The sequence below is a fragment of the Oncorhynchus kisutch genome, linkage group LG27 (assembly GCF_002021735.2).
Source record: "Oncorhynchus kisutch isolate 150728-3 linkage group LG27, Okis_V2, whole genome shotgun sequence".
NCBI lineage: Eukaryota > Metazoa > Chordata > Actinopteri > Salmoniformes > Salmonidae > Oncorhynchus > Oncorhynchus kisutch.
Genome location: NC_034200.2, coordinates 44,351,488 through 44,376,654, shown reverse-complemented (window position 1 = coordinate 44,376,654; position 25,167 = coordinate 44,351,488). Strand labels below are relative to the sequence as shown.

General features: G+C 54.0%; 1 protein-coding gene across 1 annotated transcript in view; it reads right to left on the bottom strand.

Moving 5' to 3' along the window:
- The window catches only part of cacnb2b (calcium channel, voltage-dependent, beta 2b), a 136,188-nt gene that overhangs the window by 29,755 nt on the left and 81,266 nt on the right, over positions 1-25,167 (bottom strand). The gene's annotated exons all lie outside the window — the stretch shown is intronic.

Genomic DNA, 25,167 nt, shown 5'->3' with positions numbered 1-25,167 from the left:
TCAAGATGGCCGTACTTCTTCATTACACAAAGGAAAAACCTCAACCAATTTCTAAAGACTGGTGACATCCAGTGGAAGCGGTAGGAATAGCAAGAAGGTTCCTTAGAAATCTGGATTCCCAATGAAAAATCATTGAAAAGAGAGTGACCCCCCCAAAAAAATTGGGAATGGTTTGTCCTCTGGGTTTCGCCTGCTAAATAAATTATGTTATACTCACAGACATGATTCAAACTGTTTTAGAATCTTCAGAGTGTTTTCTATCCAAATCTACTAATAGTATGCATATCTTATCTTCTGGGAATGCAGTTGAATTTGGGAATGCAATTCATCTGGACGTGAAAATACTGCCCCCTGTCACCAAGAAGTTAAGGTAGACGCACTGTCCCGGCTGTATGACACAGAGGAGCAGTCCATGGATCCCACTCCCATACTCCCAGCCTCTAGTTTGGTGGCGCCGGTAGTGTGGGAGCTGAATGCGGACATTGAGCGGGCATCACGTGCAGAGCACGCTCCCCCTCAGTGTCCACCTGGGCGTCTGTACATTCCGTCTGTATGTCACCCTCCTCTGGTCATCCTGGGATCGGCCGGACGGTGCGCTGTCTTAATGAGAGGTACTGGTGGCCCACTTTAGCTAAGGATGTGAGGGTTTATGTTTCCTTCTGCTCAGTGTGCGCCTAGTGCAAGGCTCCTAGACACCTGCCCAGAGGTAAGTTACAACCCTTACCCGTTCCACAACGGCCGTGGTCGCACCTGTCGGTGGATTTCCTAACCGATCTTCCACCTTCACAGGGTATTGGACTGCTGAGGACTGGGGTGAAGTCGTTTTCTCTGATGAATCCCCTTTCCGATTGTTTGGGGCATCCGGAAAAAAGCTTGTCCGGAGAAGACAAGGTGAGTGCTACCATCAGTCCTGTGTCATGCCAACAGTAAAGCATCCTGAGACCATTCATGTGTGGGGTTGCTTCTCAGCCAAGGGAGTGGGCTCACTCACAATTTTTCCTAAGAACACAGCCATGAATAAAGAATGGTACCAACACATCCTCCGAGAGCAACTTCTCCCAACCATCCAGGTTGGTAGTGGTGGAGTAGGGGCCTGAGGGCAGACATTGTGTTGTGAAATCTGTGAACGTATTGCAATGTTTTTAAAATTATATAAACTGCCTTAATTTTGCTGGACCCCAGGAAGAGTAGCTGCTGCCTTGGCAGGAACTAATAGGGATCCATAATAAATACAAATACAATTACAAATTACATCTTCACTCATCGGATGTGTCACGTCTGCTCCTGCTCCTCCCCTCTGTAGTCCGACGTCACCAGAGTACTAATCACCGGTCCTGGAATTCATCAGTACGCACACCTGTGAATCATTATGACTCACACCTGTACTCCATTACCTTCATCATTTCCTCCCCTTTTTTGTCCCTCTCCCATGTTCACTCACTTGTTCATACACCAGTTGGTATTGTTCTTGTGTATTAGCATTCTGCCTTATGTTAGTGTCGTGTTCTTGGTTTTATTGTTTTATTAAAACGTTGCACCTGCTTCTGACTCACCGCCCCATAATTTCAGAATACCAACTCAAAATAGGGAAGCAGCGGGACAACCGGACGTCTCCCAGACGATCAATGAATAAGGTGACCTTCTTCGTCAACACCATGATCAGCTGGCTCAACTGGGGACGACCATGGAAGAGGTTCTCTGCAGTCTACAACATCTCAACAGCAGAGGATAGTCTAGAGCCCGTCTACCCAACGAGTCAGCACACCAGCCCATTCAGCAACCCCCTCAGGTCAGCGATGCCCATCTATCCCTCCCGGAGAAATATGAGTGGACAACATCCAAATGCCATGGCTTCCTCCTTCAGTGCTCCCTCTATTTCACACATCAGATGGGAGCTCCCACCACCTAGAGGTCTAAGGTTGCCGCGGGGATTTCTCTGCTCAATGTGTTGGCATTGGAATGGGCTACAGCCACCTGGGAGAGAGGAGAGGAGGAGCTTGAGACTTATGAGGGGTTCATGGCTCTGTTTAAATGTATTTTCGATCATCCCGCGGATGGCAGAGAGGGAGGTGAGTGTCCTCAGCTCCAGCAGGGGAATCAGACCTTTCGGACAGTAGCAGCTTCCAGTGGATGGAATGAGCCGGCGATCAGCACGTTATTTAGAAGAGGTCTGCGCGTGGAGGACCAGACAAAACTGGCCTGCTGAGATGACAACCTCACCCTGGATGCACTCATTGCGATGGCCATCCGTCTGGATAACCTCCTCCGGGAGCGTAGGCCTCAACATCACTTCTCTCCCTCCTTCTGCGAGTGTTCGGTATCAGAGCCTGAAGCCATGGAGGTAGGGGTCACATGCCTTCCAACGGCGGAATGTTGCAGACATATGCAGCTGGGGCTCTGTCTGTACTGTGGCCAAGGAGGGCACAAGCACCAGCTGTGTCCATTACTTCAGAATCCGGGATCCACTAGAGCAGAGGGACGGTCACGTGAAGTTACATGCTCTTCCTGTAGACTCTTTTTAGTACCCATCACTCTGGCTGACTGTCCCTCATGCCTTGTCTACAGCTTTAGTGGATTCTGGTGCGGCAGGGAACTTTATGATTCAGACCATTGTCTGCTCTCTCAATAGTACAACCTACCCACTCCCCTCTCCTTTTCCGGTTCAAGGTCTCGACTGTCGGCCTCTAAGATCCAGAACCATCACGCACCTCACCCAACCACTCACCCTCACTGTGGAGCCCAATCACCAGGAAAAGATCCCCTTCATCATTAGTGCACCAGTTCACAAGATCATCCTGGGCCTACCTTGACTTCAGCTCCATAACCCTATCATCTCATGGTCGAGGATGAGAATCATTGACTGGTCACTTGAATGCCGGAAGACCTGCTTTCCTGTCCATTGTGGTTCCACGTCGGTTTAGAGTCCTGTGGTTGCCCAACATCCCGGAGGAATATCAGGATCTAAGGGAGGTATTCTCCAAGACCTGCACTACCTGTCTCCCTCCTCATCACCCCTGGGACTGTGCCATTGACCTGTCTTCTGGTGCTACACCTCAGTGTCAGAGGACTACATTTAAATGGGTCTCCAACAGGGTTTCATCTGCAGGTCCACGTCCCCTGCGTTGGCTGGTTTCTTCTTCGTGGGAGGGAGGATTATGTCCTTATATTGATTACTGTGGACTCAATGACATCACCACGAAGTATCGGTACCATCAAGCAGCTCCCCGGAGCCCGGTCCAAACTGGACCTGCGTGCCTACAATTTAATTTGCATATGGGAGGGGGATGAGTGGAAGACGGCATTCGGAACGATGTCTGGTCACTGCGAGTACTTGGTTATTCCCTTTGGCTTAGCTAATGCTCCGTCAGTGTTCCAGGTATTTGTCAACGAGGTGTTCAGGGACATGCTCGGATGTCAGGTGATTGTGTACATCGATGTAATCCTGATCTTCTCTACCAAGCTGGAGGATCACATCACTCACATTTGAGCAGTCCTGGAACGCCTCTTTCCTAACCACCTGTTCGTCAAGGCGGAGAAGTGCCAATTCCACCAGAGGGCTGTCTCCTTCTTGGGCTACCAAATCAGCCCACAGGGAGGGAGAATGGAGGACAAGAAGATAGATAATGGTAAGATCATGGCCAGTCCCAAACATCATCAAATGGGTTATAATGGTTTTTGGGGTTTGCCAACTTTTACAGCCTCTTCATCAGGAACTTCAGTGCCGTCGCCACCCCTCTCTACCTCCCTCCTCAAGGGTGGGCCTTGTAGGTTGGTTTTGTCTCCAGCAGCCGACGAGGCCTTTCAACTCCTCGGGGCATTTCACCTCTGCCCCCTTGCTAAAACACCCAGATTCTACGCTAACTTTTGTGGTTGAGGTAGATGCATTGGAGGTGGGTGTGGGTGCAGTTTTGTCACAAAGACAGGGGGACCCACTAAAATTGTATCCTTGTGCTTTCTTCAAGAAACTGTCCCCTGCAAATAGGAATTACGACATCGGCAATCGGGAGCACTTGGCGGTGAAGTTGGCATTAGAGGAGTGGAGACACTGGCTGGAGGGTGCCAAGGAACCATTCTTCATCCTCACCGACTATCTGAACCTTGAGTACATACGGACAGCGAGGAGACTGAAGCCACGTCAAGCCAGATGGGCCCTCTTCTTCACCAGGTTCGACTTCACGCTGACCTATCGCCCAGGTTCTAAGAACATCAAGGCCTAAACCCTGTCCCGTATCTATGATTTGGGAGAGACTCCTGTCCAGAGGGCACTCATAATCCCATCCTCCCGAGTCATGGGTCCAGTGGTTTGGGATGTAGAAGTGGACATCCGCCAGGGTCTAGAGAGGGAGCCCACATCCCGTAATTGTACTCCCGCGCGCATCGACGTTCCCACAGGGATAAGGGATCGGCTGCTGACCTGGGCAAACACATCTACGTTCCCACAGGGAAAAGGGATCGGCTGCTGACCTGGGCACACACATCTACGTTCCCACAGGGAAAAGGGATCGGCTGCTGACCTGGGCAAACACATCTACGTTCCCACAGGGAAAAGGGATCGGCTGCTGACCTGGGCACACGCATCTACGTTCCCACAGGGAAAAGGGATCGGCTGCTGACCTGGGCACACGCATCTACGTTCCCACAGGGAAAACGGATCGGCTGCTGACATGGGCACACAGCTAAGTTCCCACAGGGATAAGGGATCGGCTGCTGACCTGGGCACACACATCTACGTTCCCAAAATGGAAAAGGGATCGGCTGCTGACCTGGGCACTCACATCTACGTTCTCACAGGGAAAAGGGATCCGCTGCTGACCTGGGCACACACCTCTATGTTCCTACAGGGAAAAGGGATCGGCTGCTGACCTGGGCACACACAGCTACGTTCCCACAGGGAATAGGGATCGGCTGCTGACCTGGGCAAACACATCTACGTTCTCACAGGGAAAAGGGATCGGCTGCTGACCTGGGCACACACATCTACGTTCCCACAGGGAAAAGGGATCGGCTGCTGACCTGGGCACACGCATCTACGTTCCCACAGGGAAAAGGGATCGGCTGCTGACCTGGGCACACACATCTACGTTCCCACAGGGAAAAGGGATCGACTGCTGACATGGGCACACAGCTACGTTCCCATAGGGATAAGGGATCAGCTGCTGACCTGGGCACACACATCTACGCTCCCACTTGGAAAAGGGATTGGCTGCTGACCTGGGCAAACACATCTACGTTCCCACAGGGAAAAGGGATTGGCTGCTGACCTGGGCACACACATCTACGTTCCCACAGTGAAAAGGGATCGGCTGCTGACCTGGGCACACACATCTACGTTCCCACTTGGAAAAGGGATTGGCTGCTGACCTGGGCAAACACATCTACGTTCCCAAAGGGAAAAGGGATTGGCTGCTGACCTGGGCACACGCATCTACATTCCCACAGGGAAAAGGGATCGGCTGCTGACCTGGGCAAACACATCTACGTTCCCACAGGGAAAAGGGAGTGGCTGCTGACCTGGGCACCCACATCTACATTCCCACATGGAAAAGGGATCGGCTGCTGACCTGGGCAAACACATCTACTTTCCCACAGGGAAAAGGGATCGGCTGCTGACCTGGGCACACACATCTACGTTCCCACAGGGAAAAGGAATCGACTGCTGACATGGGCACACAGCTACGTTCCCACAGGGATAAGGGATCGGCTGCTGACCTGGGCACACACATCTACGTTCCCACAGAGATAAGGGATCAGCTGCTGACCTGGGCACACACATCTACGTTCCCACAGGGAAAAGGGATCGGCTGCTGACCTGGGCACCCACATCTACATTCCCACGGGGAAAAGGGATCGGCTGCTGACATGGGCACACAGCTACGTTCTCACAGGGAAAAGGGATTGGCTGCTGACCTGGGCAAACAAAACTACTTTCCCACAGGGAAAAGGGATTGGCTTCTGACCTGGGCACACGCATCTACGTTCACACAGGGAAAAGGGATCAGCTGCTGACCTGGGCACACACATCTACGTTCTCACAGGGAAAAGGGATCGGCTGCTCACCTGGGCACACACATCTACATTCCCACAGGGAAAAGGGATCGGCTGCTCACCTGGGCACACACATCTACATTCCCACAGGGAAAAGGGATCGGCTGCTGACCTGGGCACACACATCTACGTTCCCACAGTGAAAAGGGATCGGCTGCTGACCTGGGCACACGCATCTACGTTCCCACAGGGAAAAGGAATCGGCTGCTGACCTGGGCACACACATCTACTTTCCCACAGGGATAAGGGATCGGCTGCTGACCTGGGCACACGCATCTACATTCCCACAGGGAAAAGGGATCGGCTGCTGACCTGGGCACACGCATCTACGTTCCCACAGGGAAAAGGGATCGGCTGCTGACCTGGGCACACGCATCTACATTCCCACAGGGAAAAGGGATCGACTGCTGACATGGCCACACAGCTACGTTCCCACAGGGATAAGGGATCGGCTGCTGACCTGGGCACACACATATACGTTCTCACAGGGAAAAGGGATTGGCTGCTGACCTGGGCACACACATCTACGTTCCCACAGGGAAAAGGGATCGGCTGCTGACCTGGGCACACACATCTATGTTCCCACAGGGAAAAGGGATCGGCTGCTGACCTGGGCACACGCATCTACATTCCCACAGGGAAAAGGGATCGACTGCTGACATGGCCACACAGCTACGTTCCCACAGGGATAAGGGATCGGCTGCTGACCTGGGCACACACATTTATGTTCCCACAGGGAAAAGGGATCGGCTGCTGACCTGGGCACACGCATCTACGTTCCCACAGGGAAATGGGATCGGCTGCTGACCTGGGCACACGCATCTATGTTCCCACAGGGAAAAGGGATCGGCTGCTGACCTGGGCACACGCATCTATGTTCCCACAGGGAAAAGGGATCGGCTGCTGACCTGGGCACACACATCTACGTTCCCACAGGGAAAAGGGATCGGCTGCTGACCTGGGCACACGCATCTACGTTCCCACAGGGAAAAGGGATCGGCTGCTGACCTGGGCACACGCATCTATGTTCCCACAGGGAAAAGGGATCGGCTGCTGACCTGGGCACACGCATCTATGTTCCCACAGGGAAAAGGGATCGGCTGCTGACCTGGGCACACACATCTACGTTCTCACAGGGAAAAGGGATCGGCTGCTGACCTGGGCACACAGCTACATTCCCACAGGGATAAGGGATCGGCTGTTGACCTGGGCACACACATCTACGTTCCCACAGGGTTAAGGGATCGGCTGCTGACCTGGGCACACACAGCTACATTCCCACAGGGAAAAGGGATCGACTGCTGACATGGGCACACAGCTACGTTCCCACAGGGAAAAGGGATCGGCTGCTGACCTTGGCACACATATCTACGTTCCCACAGGGAAAAGGAATTGGCTGCTGACCTGGGCACACACATCTACTTTCCCACAGGGATAAGGGATCGGCTGCTGACCTGGGCACACGCATCTATGTTCCCACAGGGAAAAGGGATCGGCTGCTGACCTGGGCACACGCATCTACGTTCCCACAGGGAAAAGGGATCGACTGCTGACATGGCCACACAGCTACGTTCCCACAGGGATAAGGGATCGGCTGCTGACCTGGGCACACACATATACGTTCTCACAGGGAAAAGGGATTGGCTGCTGACCTGGGCACACACATCTATGTTCCCACAGGGAAAAGGGATCGGCTGCTGACCTGGGCACACGCATCTACGTTCCCACAGGGAAAAGGGATCGGCTGCTGACCTGGGCACACACATCTACGTTCCCACAGGGAAAAGGGATCGGCTGCTGACCTGGGCACCCACATCTACATTTCCACAGGGAAAAGGGATCGGCTGCTGACATGGGCACACAGCTACGTTCTCACAGGGAAAAGGGATTGGCTGCTGACCTGGGCACACGCATCTACGTTCCCACAGGGAAAACGGATCGGCTGCTGACCTGGGCACCCACATCTACATTCCCACAGGGAAAAGGGATTGGCTGCTGACCTGGGCACACGCATCTACGTTCACACAGGAAAAGGGATCAGCTGCTGACCTGGGCACACGCATCTACGTTCTCACAGGGAAAAGGGATCGGCTGCTGACCTGGGCACACACATCTACATTCCCACAGGGAAAAGGGATCGGCCGCTGACCTGGGCACACACATCTACATTTCCACAGGGAAAAGGGATCGGCTGCTGACCTGGGCACACACATCAACGTTCCCACAGTGAAAAGGGATCGGCTGCTGACCTGGGCACACGCATCTACGTTCCCACAGGGAATAGGGATCGGCTGCTGACCTGGGCACACACAGCTACGTTCCCACAGGGAAAAGGGATCGGCTGCTGACCTTGGCACACATATCTACGTTCCCACAGGGAAAAGGAATCGGCTGCTGACCTGGGCACACACATCTACTTTCCCACAGGGATAAGGGATCGGCTGCTGACCTGGGCACACGCATCTATGTTCCCACAGGGAAAAGGGATCGGCTGCTGACCTGGGCACACGCATCTACATTCCCACAGGGAAAAGGGATCGACTGCTGACATGGCCACACAGCTACGTTCCCACAGGGATAAGGGATCGGCTGCTGACCTGGGCACACACATATACGTTCTCACAGGGAAAAGGGATTGGCTGCTGACCTGGGCACACGCATCTACGTTCCCACAGGGAAAAGGGATCGGCTGCTGACCTGGGCACACACATCTATGTTCCCACAGGGAAAAGGGATCGGCTGCTGACCTGGGCACACGCATCTACATTCCCACAGGGAAAAGGGATCGACTGCTGACATGGCCACACAGCTACGTTCCCACAGGGATAAGGGATCGGCTGCTGACCTGGGCACACACATATACGTTCTCACAGGGAAAAGGGATTGGCTGCTGACCTGGGCACACACATCTATGTTCCCACAGGGAAAAGGGATCGGCTGCTGACCTGGGCACACGCATCTACGTTCCCACAGGGAAAAGGGATCGGCTGCTGACCTGGGCACACGCATCTATGTTCCCACAGGGAAAAGGGATCGGCTGCTGACCTGGGCACACGCATCTACGTTCCCACAGGGAAAAGGGATCGGCTGCTGACCTGGGCACACACATCTACGTTCTCACAGGGAAAAGGGATCGGCTGCTGACCTGGGCACACAGCTACATTCCCACAGGGATAAGGGATCGGCTGTTGACCTGGGCACACACATCTACGTTCCCACAGGGTTAAGGGATCGGCTGCTGACCTGGGCACACACAGCTACATTCCCACAGGGAAAAGGGATCGACTGCTGACATGGCCACACAGCTACGTTCCCACAGGGATAAGGGATCGGCTGCTGACCTGGGCACACACATCTACGTTCCCACAGGGAAAAGGGATCGGCTGCTGACCTGGGCACACGCATCTACGTTCCCACAGGGAAAAGGGATCGGCTGCTGACCTGGGCACACGCATCTACGTTCCCACAGGGAAAAGGGATCGGCTGCTGACCTGGGCACCCACATCTACATTTCCACAGGGAAAAGGGATCGGCTGCTGACATGGGCACACAGCTACGTTCTCACAGGGAAAAGGGATTGGCTGCTGACCTGGGCAAACACATCTACTTTCCCACAGGGAAAAGGGATCGGCTGCTGACCTGGGCACACACATCTAAGTTCACACAGGGAAAAGGGATCAGCTGCTGACCTGGGCACACACATCTACGTTCTCACAGGGAAAAGGGATCGGATGCTGACCTGGGCACACACATCTACATTCCCACAGGGAAAAGGGATCGGCTGCTGACATGGCCACACAGCTACGTTCCCACAGGGATAAGGGATCGGCTGCTGACCTGGGCACACACATTTATGTTCCCACAGGGAAAAGGGATCGGCTGCTGACCTGGGCACACGCATCTACGTTCCCACAGGGAAATGGGATCGGCTGCTGACCTGGGCACACGCATCTATGTTCCCACAGGGAAAAGGGATCGGCTGCTGACCTGGGCACACGCATCTATGTTCCCACAGGGAAAAGGGATCGGCTGCTGACCTGGGCACACACATCTACGTTCCCACAGGGAAAAGGGATCGGCTGCTGACCTGGGCACACGCATCTACGTTCCCACAGGGAAAAGGGATCGGCTGCTGACCTGGGCACACGCATCTATGTTCCCACAGGGAAAAGGGATCGGCTGCTGACCTGGGCACACGCATCTACGTTCCCACAGGGAAAAGGGATCGACTGCTGACATGGCCACACAGCTACGTTCCCACAGGGATAAGGGATCGGCTGCTGACCTGGGCACATACTTCTACGTTCCCACAGGGAAAAGGGATCGGCTGCTGACCTGGGCACACGCATCTACGTTCCCTCAGGGAAAAGGGATCGGCTGCTGACCTGGGCACACGCATCTACGTTCCCACAGGGAAAAGGGATCGGCTGCTGACCTGGGCACCCACATCTACATTTCCACAGGGAAAAGGGATCGGCTGCTGACATGGGCACACAGCTACGTTCTCACAGGGAAAAGGGATTGGCTGCTGACCTGGGCAAACACATCTACTTTCCCACAGGGAAAAGGGATCGGCTGCTGACCTGGGCACACACATCTACGTTCACACAGGGAAAAGGGATCAGCTGCTGACCTGGGCACACACATCTACGTTCTCACAGGGAAAAGGGATCGGATGCTGACCTGGGCACACACATCTACATTCCCACAGGGAAAAGGGATCGGCTGCTGACCTGGGCACCCACATCTACATTCCCACAGGGAAAAGGGATTGGCTGCTGACCTGGGCACACGCATCTACGTTCACACAGGAAAAGGGATCAGCTGCTGACCTGGGCACACACATCTACGTTCTCACAGGGAAAAGGGATCGGCTGCTGACCTGGGCACACACATCTACATTCCCACAGGGAAAAGGGATCGGCTGCTGACCTGGGCACACACATCTACATTTCCACAGGGAAAAGGGATCGGCTGCTGACCTGGGCACACACATCTACGTTCCCACAGGGTTAAGGGATCGCCTGCTGACCTGGGCACACACAGCTACATTCCCACAGGGAAAAGGGATCGACTGCTGACATGGGCACACAGCTACGTTCCCACAGGGAAAAGGGATCGGCTGCTGACCTTGGCACACATATCTACGTTCCCACAGGGAAAAGGAATTGGCTGCTGACCTGGGCACACACATCTACTTTCCCACAGGGATAAGGGATCGGCTGCTGACCTGGGCACACGCATCTATGTTCCCACAGGGAAAAGGGATCGGCTGCTGACCTGGGCACACGCATCTACGTTCCCACAGGGAAAAGGGATCGACTGCTGACATGGCCACACAGCTACGTTCCCACAGGGATAAGGGATCGGCTGCTGACCTGGGCACACACATATACGTTCTCACAGGGAAAAGGGATTGGCTGCTGACCTGGGCACACACATCTATGTTCCCACAGGGAAAAGGGATCGGCTGCTGACCTGGGCACACGCATCTACGTTCCCACAGGGAAAAGGGATCGGCTGCTGACCTGGGCACACACATCTACGTTCCCACAGGGAAAAGGGATCGGCTGCTGACCTGGGCACCCACATCTACATTTCCACAGGGAAAAGGGATCGGCTGCTGACATGGGCACACAGCTACGTTCTCACAGGGAAAAGGGATTGGCTGCTGACCTGGGCACACGCATCTACGTTCCCACAGGGAAAACGGATCGGCTGCTGACCTGGGCACCCACATCTACATTCCCACAGGGAAAAGGGATTGGCTGCTGACCTGGGCACACGCATCTACGTTCACACAGGAAAAGGGATCAGCTGCTGACCTGGGCACACGCATCTACGTTCTCACAGGGAAAAGGGATCGGCTGCTGACCTGGGCACACACATCTACATTCCCACAGGGAAAAGGGATCGGCTGCTGACCTGGGCACACACATCTACATTTCCACAGGGAAAAGGGATCGGCTGTTGACCTGGGCACACACATCTACGTTCCCACAGTGAAAAGGGATCGGCTGCTGACCTGGGCACACGCATCTACGTTCCCACAGGGAATAGGGATCGGCTGCTGACCTGGGCACACACAGCTACGTTCCCACAGGGAAAAGGGATCGGCTGCTGACCTTGGCACACATATCTACGTTCCCACAGGGAAAAGGAATCGGCTGCTGACCTGGGCACACACATCTACTTTCCCACAGGGATAAGGGAGCGGCTGCTGACCTGGGCACACGCATCTATGTTCCCACAGGGAAAAGGGATCGGCTGCTGACCTGGGCACACGCATCTACATTCCCACAGGGAAAAGGGATCGACTGCTGACATGGCCACACAGCTACGTTCCCACAGGGATAAGGGATCGGCTGCTGACCTGGGCACACACATATACGTTCTCACAGGGAAAAGGGATTGGCTGTTGACCTGGGCACACGCATCTACGTCCCCACAGGGAAAAGGGATCGGCTGCTGACCTGGGCACACACATCTACATTCCCACAGGGAAAAGGGATCGACTGCTGACATGGCCACACAGCTACGTTCCCACAGGGATAAGGGATCGGCTGCTGACCTGGGCACACACATATACGTTCTCACAGGGAAAAGGGATTGGCTGCTGACCTGGGCACACACATCTATGTTCCCACAGGGAAAAGGGATCGGCTGCTGACCTGGGCACACGCATCTACGTTCCCACAGGGAAAAGGGATCGGCTGCTGACCTGGGCACACGCATCTATGTTCCCACAGGGAAAAGGGATCGGCTGCTGACCTGGGCACACACATCTACGTTCTCACAGGGAAAAGGGATCGGCTGCTGACCTGGGCACACAGCTACATTCCCACAGGGATAAGGGATCGGCTGTTGACCTGGGCACACACATCTACGTTCCCACAGGGTTAAGGGATCGGCTGCTGACCTGGGCACACACAGCTACATTCCCACAGGGAAAAGGGATCGACTGCTGACATGGCCACACAGCTACGTTCCCACAGGGATAAGGGATCGGCTGCTGACCTGGGCACACACATCTACGTTCCCACAGGGAAAAGGGATCGGCTGCTGACCTGGGCACACGCATCTACGTTCCCACAGGGAAAAGAGATCGGCTGCTGACCTGGGCACACGCATCTACGTTCCCACAGGGAAAAGGGATCGGCTGCTGACCTGGGCACCCACATCTACATTTCCACAGGGAAAAGGGATCGGCTGCTGACATGGGCACACAGCTACGTTCTCACAGGGAAAAGGGATTGGCTGCTGACCTGGGCAAACACATCTACTTTCCCACAGGGAAAAGGGATCGGCTGCTGACCTGGGCACACACATCTACGTTCCCACAGGGTTAAGGGATCGGCTGCTGACCTGGGCACACACAGCTACATTCCCACAGGGAAAATGGATCGACTGCTGACATGGGCACACAGCTACGTTCCCACAGGGAAAAGGGATCGGCTGCTGACCTTGGCACACATATCTACGTTCCCACAGGGAAAAGGAATTGGCTGCTGACCTGGGCACACACATCTACTTTCCCACAGGGATAAGGGATCGGCTGCTGACCTGGGCACACGCATCTATGTTCCCACAGGGAAAAGGGATCGGCTGCTGACCTGGGCACACGCATCTACGTTCCCACAGGGAAAAGGGATCGACTGCTGACATGGCCACACAGCTACGTTCCCACAGGGATAAGGGATCGGCTGCTGACCTGGGCACACACATATACGTTCTCACAGGGAAAAGGGATTGGCTGCTGACCTGGGCACACACATCTATGTTCCCACAGGGAAAAGGGATCGGCTGCTGACCTGGGCACACGCATCTACGTTCCCACAGGGAAAAGGGATCGGCTGCTGACCTGGGCACACACATCTACGTTCCCACAGGGAAAAGGGATCGGCTGCTGACCTGGGCACCCACATCTACATTTCCACAGGGAAAAGGGATCGGCTGCTGACATGGGCACACAGCTACGTTCTCACAGGGAAAAGGGATTGGCTGCTGACCTGGGCACACGCATCTACGTTCCCACAGGGAAAACGGATCGGCTGCTGACCTGGGCACCCACATCTACATTCCCACAGGGAAAAGGGATTGGCTGCTGACCTGGGCACACGCATCTACGTTCACACAGGAAAAGGGATCAGCTGCTGACCTGGGCACATGCATCTACGTTCTCACAGGGAAAAGGGATCGGCTGCTGACCTGGGCACACACATCTACATTCCCACAGGGAAAAGGGATCGGCTGCTGACCTGGGCACACACATCTACATTTCCACAGGGAAAAGGGATCGGCTGCTGACCTGGGCACACACATCTACGTTCCCACAGTGAAAAGGGATCGGCTGCTGACCTGGGCACACGCATCTACGTTCCCACAGGGAATAGGGATTGGCTGCTGACCTGTGCACACACAGCTACGTTCCCACAGGGAAAAGGGATCGGCTGCTGACCTTGGCACACATATCTACGTTCCCACAGGGAAAAGGAATCGGCTGCTGACCTGGGCACACACTTCTACTTTCCCACAGGGATAAGGGATCGGCTGCTGACCTGGGCACACGCATCTATGTTCCCACAGGGAAAAGGGATCGGCTGCTGACCTGGGCACACGCATCTACATTCCCACAGGGAAAAGGGATCGACTGCTGACATGGCCACACAGCTACGTTCCCACAGGGATAAGGGATCGGCTGCTGACCTGGGCACACACATATACGTTCTCACAGGGAAAAGGGATTGGCTGCTGACCTGGGCACACGCATCTACGTTCCCACAGGGAAAAGGGATCGGCTGCTGACCTGGGCACACACATCTATGTTCCCACAGGGAAAAGGGATCGGCTGCTGACCTGGGCACACGCATCTACATTCCCACAGGGAAAAGGGATCGACTGCTGACATGGCCACACAGCTACGTTCCCACAGGGATAAGGGATCGGCTGCTGACCTGGGCACACACATATACGTTCTCACAGGGAAAAGGGATTGGCTGCTGACCTGGGCACACACATCTACGTTCTCACAGGGAAAAGGGATCGGCTGCTGACCTGGGCACACAGCTACATTCCCACAGGGATAAGGGATCGGCTGTTGACCTGGGCACACACATCTACGTTCCCACAGGGTTAAGGGATCGGCTGCTGACCTGGGCACACACAGCTACATTCCCACAGGGAAAAGGGATCGACTGCTGACATGGCCACACAGCTACGTTCCCACAGGGATAAGGGATCGGCTGCTGACCTGGGCACACACATATACGTTCTCACAGGGAAAAGGGATTGGCTGCTGACCTGGGCACACACATCTACTTTCCCACAGGGAAAAGGGATCGGCTGCTGACCTGGGCACACGCATCTACGTTCCCACAGGGAAAAGGGATCGGCTGCTGACCTGGGCACACGCATCTACGTTCCCACAGGGAAAAGGGATCGGCTGCTGACCTGGGCACCCACATCTACATTTCCACAGGGAAAAGGGATCGGCTGCTGACATGGGCACACAGCTACGTTCTCACAGGGAAAAGGGATTGGCTGCTGACCTGGGCAAACACATCTACTTTCCCACAGGGAAAAGGGATCGGCTGCTGACCTGGGCACACACATCTACGTTCACACAGGGAAAAGGGATCAGCTGCTGACCTGGGCACACACATCTACGTTCTCACAGGGAAAAGGGATCGGATGCTGACCTGGGCACACACAGCTACATTCCCACAGGGAAAATGGATCGACTGCTGACATGGGAACACAGCTACGTTCCCACAGGGAAAAGGGATCGGCTGCTGACCTTGGCACACATATCTACGTTCCCACAGGGAAAAGGAATTGGCTGCTGACCTGGGCACACACATCTACTTTCCCACAGGGATAAGGGATCGGCTGCTGACCTGGGCACACGCATCTATGTTCCCACAGGGAAAAGGGATCGGCTGCTGACCTGGGCACACGCATCTACGTTCCCACAGGGAAAAGGGATCGACTGCTGACATGGCCACACAGCTACGTTCCCACAGGGATAAGGGATCGGCTGCTGACCTGGGCACACACATATACGTTCTCACAGGGAAAAGGGATTGGCTGCTGACCTGGGCACACACATCTATGTTCCCACAGGGAAAAGGGATCGGCTGCTGACCTGGGCACACGCATCTACGTTCCCACAGGGAAAAGGGATCGGCTGCTGACCTGGGCACACACATCTACGTTCCCACAGGGAAAAGGGATCGGCTGCTGACCTGGGCACCCACATCTACATTTCCACAGGGAAAAGGGATCGGCTGCTGACATGGGCACACAGCTACGTTCTCACAGGGAAAAGGGATTGGCTGCTGACCTGGGCACACGCATCTACGTTCCCACAGGGAAAACGGATCGGCTGCTGACCTGGGCACCCACATCTACATTCCCACAGGGAAAAGGGATTGGCTGCTGACCTGGGCACACGCATCTACGTTCACACAGGAAAAGGGATCAGCTGCTGACCTGGGCACATGCATCTACGTTCTCACAGGGAAAAGGGATCGGCTGCTGACCTGGGCACACACATCTACATTCCCACAGGGAAAAGGGATCGGCTGCTGACCTGGGCACACACATCTACATTTCCACAGGGAAAAGGGATCGGCTGCTGACCTGGGCACACACATCTACGTTCCCACAGTGAAAAGGGATCGGCTGCTGACCTGGGCACACGCATCTACGTTCCCACAGGGAATAGGGATCGGCTGCTGACCTGTGCACACACAGCTACGTTCCCACAGGGAAAAGGGATCGGCTGCTGACCTTGGCACACATATCTACGTTCCCACAGGGAAAAGGAATCGGCTGCTGACCTGGGCACACACTTCTACTTTCCCACAGGGATAAGGGATCGGCTGCTGACCTGGGCACACGCATCTATGTTCCCACAGGGAAAAGGGATCGGCTGCTGACCTGGGCACACGCATCTACATTCCCACAGGGAAAAGGGATCGACTGCTGACATGGCCACACAGCTACGTTCCCACAGGGATAAGGGATCGGCTGCTGACCTGGGCACACACATATACGTTCTCACAGGGAAAAGGGATTGGCTGCTGACCTGGGCACACGCATCTACGTTCCCACAGGGAAAAGGGATCGGCTGCTGACCTGGGCACACACATCTATGTTCCCACAGGGAAAAGGGATCGGCTGCTGACCTGGGCACACGCATCTACATTCCCACAGGGAAAAGGGATCGACTGCTGACATGGCCACACAGCTACGTTCCCACAGGGATAAGGGATCGGCTGCTGACCTGGGCACACACATATACGTTCTCACAGGGAAAAGGGATTGGCTGCTGACCTGGGCACACACATCTACGTTCTCACAGGGAAAAGGGATCGGCTGCTGACCTGGGCACACAGCTACATTCCCACAGGGATAAGGGATCGGCTGTTGACCTGGGCACACACATCTACGTTCCCACAGGGTTAAGGGATCGGCTGCTGACCTGGGCACACACAGCTACATTCCCACAGGGAAAAGGGATCGACTGCTGACATGGCCACACAGCTACGTTCCCACAGGGATAAGGGATCGGCTGCTGACCTGGGCACACACATATACGTTCTCACAGGGAAAAGGGATTGGCTGCTGACCTGGGCACACACATCTACGTTCCCACAGGGAAAAGGGATCGGCTGCTGACCTGGGCACACGCATCTACGTTCCCACAGGGAAAAGGGATCGGCTGCTGACCTGGGCACACGCATCTACGTTCCCACAGGGAAAAGGGATCGGCTGCTGACCTGGGCACCCACATCTACATTTCCACAGGGAAAAGGGATCGGCTGCTGACATGGGCACACAGCTACGTTCTCACAGGGAAAAGGGATTGGCTGCTGACCTGGGCAAACACATCTACTTTCCCACAGGGAAAAGGGATCGGCTGCTGACCTGGGCACACACATCTACGTTCACACAGGGAAAAGGGATCAGCTGCTGACCTGGGCACACACATCTACGTTCTCACAGGGAAAAGGGATCGGATGCTGACCTGGGCACACACATCTACATTCCCACAGGGAAAAGGGATCGGCTGCTGACCTGGGCACACACATCTACATTCCCACAGGGAAAAGGAATTGGCTGCTGACCTGGGCACACACATCTACGTTCCCACAGTGAAAAGGGATCGGCTGCTGACCTGGGCACACGCATCTACGTTCCCACAGGGAAAAGGGATCGGCTGCTGACCTGGGCACATGCATCTACATTCCCACAGGGAAAAGGGATCGGCTGCTGACCTGGGCACACGCATCTACGTTCCCACAGGGAAAAGGGATCGGCTGCTGACCTGGGCACACACATCTATGTTCCCACAGGGAAAAGGGATCGGCTGCTGACCTGGGCACACACATCTACATTCCCACAGGGAAAAGGGATCGACTGCTGACATGGCCACACAGCTACGTTCCCACAGGGATAAGGGATCGGCTGCTGACCTGGGCACACACATATACGTTCTCACAGGGAAAAGGGATTGGCTGCTGACCTGGGCACACGCATCTACGTTCCCACAGGGAAAAGGGATCGGCTGCTGACCTGGGCACACACATCTATGTTCCCACAGGGAAAAGGGATCGGCTGCTGACCTGGGCACACGCATCTACATTCCCACAGGGAAAAGGGATCGACTGCTGACATGGCCACACAGCTACGTTCCCACAGGGATAAGGGATCGGCTGCTGACCTGGGCACACACATATACGTTCTCACAGGGAAAAGGGATTGGCTGCTGACCTGGGCACACACATCTATGTTCCCACAGGGAAAAGGGATCGGCTGCTGACCTGGGCACACGCATCTACGTTCCCACAGGGAAAAGGGATTGGCTGCTGACCTGGGCACACGCATCTACGTTCCCACAGGGAAAAGGGATCGGCTGCTGACCTGGGCACACACATCTATGTTCCCACAGGGAAAAGGGATCGGCTGCTGACCTGGGCACACGCATCTACATTCCCACAGGGAAAAGGGATCGGCTGCTGACCTGGGCACACAGCTACATTCCCACAGGGATAAGGGATCGGCTGTTGACCTGGGCACACACATCTACGTTCTCACAGGGAAAAGGGATTGGCTGCTGACCTGGGCACACACATCTATGTTCCCACAGGGAAAAGGGATCGGCTGCTGACCTGGGCACACGCATCTACGTTCCCACAGGGAAAAGGGATCGGCTGCTAACCTGGGCATACGCATCTATGTTCCCACAGGGAAAAGGGATCGGCTGCTGACCTGGGCACACGCATCTATGTTCCCACAGGGAAAAGGGATCGGCTGCTGACCTGGGCACACACAGCTACATTCCCACAGGGAAAAGGGATCGACTGCTGACATGGGCACACAGCTACGTTCCCACAGGGATAAGGAATCGGCTGCTGACCTGGGCACACACATCTACGTTCACACAGGGTTAAGGGATCGGCTGCTGACCTGGGCAAACACATCTACGTTCACACAGGGAAAAGGGATCGACTGCTGACATGGGCACACAGCTACGTTCCCACAGGGATAAGGAATCGGCTGCTGACCTGGGCACACACATCTACGTTCACACAGGGTTAAGGGATCGGCTGCTGACCTGGGCAAACACATCTACGTTCACACAGGGATAAGGGATCGACTGCTGACATGGGCACACAGCTACGTTCCCACAGGGATAAGGAATCGGCTGCTGACCTGGGCACACACATCTACGTTCACACAGGGTTAAGGGATCGGCTGCTGACCTGGGCAAACACATCTACGTTCACACAGGGATAAGGGATCGGCTGCTGACCTGGGCACACACATCTACTTTCCCACAGGGATAAGGGATCGGCTGCTGACCTGGGCACACGCATCTATGTTCCCACAGGGAAAAGGGATCGGCTGCTGACCTGGGCACACGCATCTACGTTCCCACAGGGAAAAGGGATCGACTGCTGACATGGCCACACAGCTACGTTCCCACAGGGATAAGGGATCGGCTGCTGACCTGGGCACATACTTCTACGTTCCCACAGGGAAAAGGGATCGGCTGCTGACCTGGGCACACGCATCTACGTTCCCTCAGGGAAAAGGGATCGGCTGCTGACCTGGGCACACGCATCTACGTTCCCACAGGGAAAAGGGATCGGCTGCTGACCTGGGCACCCACATCTACATTTCCACAGGGAAAAGGGATCGGCTGCTGACATGGGCACACAGCTACGTTCTCACAGGGAAAAGGGATTGGCTGCTGACCTGGGCAAACACATCTACTTTCCCACAGGGAAAAGGGATCGGCTGCTGACCTGGGCACACACATCTACGTTCACACAGGGAAAAGGGATCAGCTGCTGACCTGGGCACACACATCTACGTTCTCACAGGGAAAAGGGATCGGATGCTGACCTGGGCACACACATCTACATTCCCACAGGGAAAAGGGATCGGCTGCTGACCTGGGCACACACATCTACATTCCCACAGGGAAAAGGGATCGGCTGCTGACCTGGGCACACACATCTACGTTCCCACAGTGAAAAGGGATCGGCTGCTGACCTGGGCACACGCATCTACGTTCCCACAGGGAAAAGGGATCGGCTGCTGACCTGGGCACACACATCTATGTTCCCACAGGGAAAAGGGATCGGCTGCTGACCTGGGCACACGCATCTACGTTCCCACAGGGAAAAGGGATCGGCTGCTGACCTGGGCACACGCATCTACGTTCCCACAGGGAAAAGGGATCGGCTGCTGACCTGGGCACACACATCTATGTTCCCACAGGGAAAAGGGATCGGCTGCTGACCTGGGCACACGCATCTACATTCCCACAGGGAAAAGGGATCGACTGCTGACATGGCCACACAGCTACGTTCCCACAGGGATAAGGGATCGGCTGCTGACCTGGGCACACACATATACGTTCTCACAGGGAAAAGGGATTGGCTGCTGACCTGGGCACACGCATCTACGTTCCCACAGGGAAAAGGGATCGGCTGCTGACCTGGGCACACACATCTATGTTCCCACAGGGAAAAGGGATCGGCTGCTGACCTGGGCACACGCATCTACATTCCCACAGGGAAAAGGGATCGACTGCTGACATGGCCACACAGCTACGTTCCCACAGGGATAAGGGATCGGCTGCTGACCTGGGCACACACATATACGTTCTCACAGGGAAAAGGGATTGGCTGCTGACCTGGGCACACACATCTATGTTCCCACAGGGAAAAGGGATCGGCTGCTGACCTGGGCACACGCATCTACGTTCCCACAGGGAAAAGGGATCGGCTGCTGACCTGGGCACACGCATCTATGTTCCCACAGGGAAAAGGGATCGGCTGCTGACCTGGGCACACGCATCTATGTTCCCACAGGGAAAAGGGATCGGCTGCTGACCTGGGCACACACATCTACGTTCTCACAGGGAAAAGGGATCGGCTGCTGACCTGGGCACACAGCTACATTCCCACAGGGATAAGGGATCGGCTGTTGACCTGGGCACACACATCTACGTTCCCACAGGGTTAAGGGATCGGCTGCTGACCTGGGCACACACAGCTACATTCCCACAGGGAAAAGGGATCGACTGCTGACATGGGCACACAGCTACGTTCCCACAGGGATAAGGAATCGGCTGCTGACCTGGGCACACACATCTACGTTCACACAGGGTTAAGGGATCGGCTGCTGACCTGGGCAAACACATCTACGTTCACACAGGGAAAAGGGATCGACTGCTGACATGGGCACACAGCTACGTTCCCACAGGGATAAGGAATCGGCTGCTGACCTGGGCACACACATCTACGTTCACACAGGGTTAAGGGATCGGCTGCTGACCTGGGCAAACACATCTACGTTCACACAGGGATAAGGGATCGGCTGCTGACCTGGGCACACACATCTACCTTCCCACAGGGATAAGGGACCGGCTGCTGACCTGGGCACACACATCTACGTTCCCACAGGGATAAGGGATCGGCTGCTGACCTGGGCACACGCATCTACCTTCCCACAGAGATAAGGGATCGGCTGCTGACCTGGGCACACACATCTACGTTCCCACAGGGAAAAGGGATCGGCTGCTGACCTGGGAACACAGCTGTCATCGCTGGCCATCCAGGTATTTCTCTCACCATCCATTCCCTCACTGACAAATACTGGTGGCCCACCTTGGTGCAGGATGTTACGCGGTATGTCAACTCCTGTTCCATGTGTGCTCAAACCAAGTCCCCCCCCCCCCCGGAATGCTCCAGCAGGGAAGCTCCTGCCGCTTCCCGTGCCTCAGCGACCTTGGTCCTATCTACCCATTGACTTTGTAACTGATCTTCCCCCTTCTGATGGTTTCACCACCATTCTGCTGGTAGTGGATAGATTCTCCAAGTCATGTCATTTAATCCCTCTTCCTGGTCTTCCCACTGCTCTCCAGGTCAATGAGGCACTCTTCCAGCAGGTCTTCCGGTATTATGGTCTTCCGAAGGACATTGTCTCAGACTGTGGACCACAATTCACATCCCGAGTATTGAGGACCTTCTTGGAAAAGCTTGGGGTCATGGTTAGCCTCACATCCAGGTATTGGCCTCAGTCTAACATGCAGGTGGAGAGAGCTGGGGAGTTTCCTGAGGAGTCACTGTCAAGATCAGCAGGGTGAGTGGGCACGTTTCCTTCCTTGGGCAGAGTACGCCCAGAAATCTCTACATCGCTCCTCTACTAGGTTGACCCCCTTCCAGTGTAGGCGAGACCGGAGGCGATGTGTCACTCTTCCAGGTTCACTCACCAGTTGGTATTGTTCTTGTGTATCGGCGTTCTGCCTTTATGTTAGTGTTGTGTTCTTGGTTTTGTTGTATTAAAACGTTTCACCTGGAACCTGCTTCCGACTCACCGTCCCATCATTACAGGATGGCTCTAGAATCGAACGAGTCTCTGCATACAAATACCTTGGTATTTGGATTGACAATGATTTATAGTTTAAAAAACATACAACTTAGCTTGTTAAGAAACTGGTCTCTCTCTAGTCAGCAGGAAGCAGATTGTGCAGTCAACCGTTCTACCTGTTGTTGATTATGGTGATACTATTTATCAGTGCAGCTGCTTCTACTGTTAAACTCTTGGATGCTGTTTCATAGCTCCCTTTGTTTTATCACAGCAGACAGTTTTATTACTCATCACTCTATTCTTTACCAAAAGGCTGGCTGGACCTCTTTGAAGTAGATCACATCACGCTCTTTATGTCTACAAAAAATTCTGCTCCACAAACTTCCGCCTTACCTAACATCACTGGTAAGATTTAAACTGACAAGTTATCAAACCCATTCACAGGGTTGGTTAACTCTGGAAACTCCTTTGATGTGTAGATTTAGGTAGATCAGCGTTTGGTTTCCTTGCACCCTTAAGTGTGGAATCATTTACAATTAACTTTAAAATTAGAGGTATTGGTGTCTCTAGGGCATTTCATATGGTTGCAGCATATGGTTTATGATTGCTTGTTGTGTATTTTATTGTGTATATCAATGTGTTTGTGTTGTGGTGCTACACAGGGCTCATCTGGAAAAGATACTTTGGTCTCAACATTGACTACCTGTAAAAAAAAAGGTGTGTACATGGTGTGTGTATTCAGACCCCTTCCCTTTTTCCACATTGTGTTACCTTACAGCCTTATTCTAAAATGGATTACACCCCCCCCTCTCAATCTCCACACATCATCACCCCATCATGACAAAGTGAAAATAGGTTTTTAAACATTTTAACAAAATGATCACCAATAAAAAACATACCTTATTTACATAAGTATTCAGACCCTTTGCTATGAGACTCAAAATTGAGCTCGGGTGCATCCTGTTTCCTTTGATCATACTTGATGTTTCTACAACTTGATTGGAGTCCATCTGTGATACATTCAATTGATTGGAAAATGATTTGGGAAGACACACCTGTCTATATAAGGTCCCACAGTTGACAGTGCATGTCAGAGCAAAAACCAAGCCATGAGGTCGAAGCAATCATCCATAGAGCTCTGAGGCAGGATTGTGTCAAGGTACAGACCTGGGGAAGGGTACCAAAAATGTTCTGCAGCATTGAAGATCCCCAAGAACTCAGTGGCATCCATTCCTGAAATGGAAGAAGTTTGGAACCACCAAGACTCTTCCAAGAGCTGACTGCCCGGCCAAACTGAACAATCTGGGGAGAATGGACTTGGTCAGGGAGGTGGTTACTTTGACAGAGCTCCAGTCTTCCTTTGTGGAGATGGGAGAACCTTCCAGAAGGACAACCATCTCTGCAGCACTCCACCAATCAGGCCTTTATGGTAGAGTGGCCAGATGGAAGCCCCTACTCAGTAAAAGGCACATGACCACCCACTTGGAGTTTGCCAAAAGGCACCTAAAGGACTCTCGGACCCTAAGAAACAAGATTCTCTGGCCTATTGAAACCAAGCACCACCCCTACGGTCTAGCAGGGTAGTGCCAGCATCACGCTGTGTGGATGTTTTTCAGCGGCATCGACTGGGAGACTAGTCAGGATGGAGGGAAAGATGAAGGGAGCAAAGTACAGAGAGATCTATGATGAAAGCCTGCTCCAAAGTGCTCAGGACCTCAGACTAGGGTGAAGGTTCACCTTCCAACAGGAAAACGACCCTAAGCACACAGCCAAGACAACGCAGGAGATCTGGCCCAGCCAGAGAACGGACTCGAACCTGATCTAAAATCTCTGGAGACACCAAAAAAAAGCTGTGCAGCATTGCTCCTCATCCAACCTGACAGAGCTTGAGAAGATCTGTAGAGGAGAATGGGAGAAACTCCCCAAATACAGGTGTGCCAAGCTTGCAGCATCATACCCAAGAAGACTCCAGGCTGTACTCGCTGCCAAAGGTGCTGAGTAAAGGGTCTGAAAACTTATGTAAATGTAACTTTATTTTGAAGACATTTGTTTTTGCTTTGTCATTATGGGGTATTGTGATGTCATTATGGGGTATTGTGATGTCATTATGGGGTATTGTGATGTCATTATGGGGTATTGTGATGTCATTATGGGGTATTGTGATGTCATTATGGGGTATTGTGATGTCATTATGGGGTATTGTGATGTCATTATGGGGTATTGCTTTGTCAT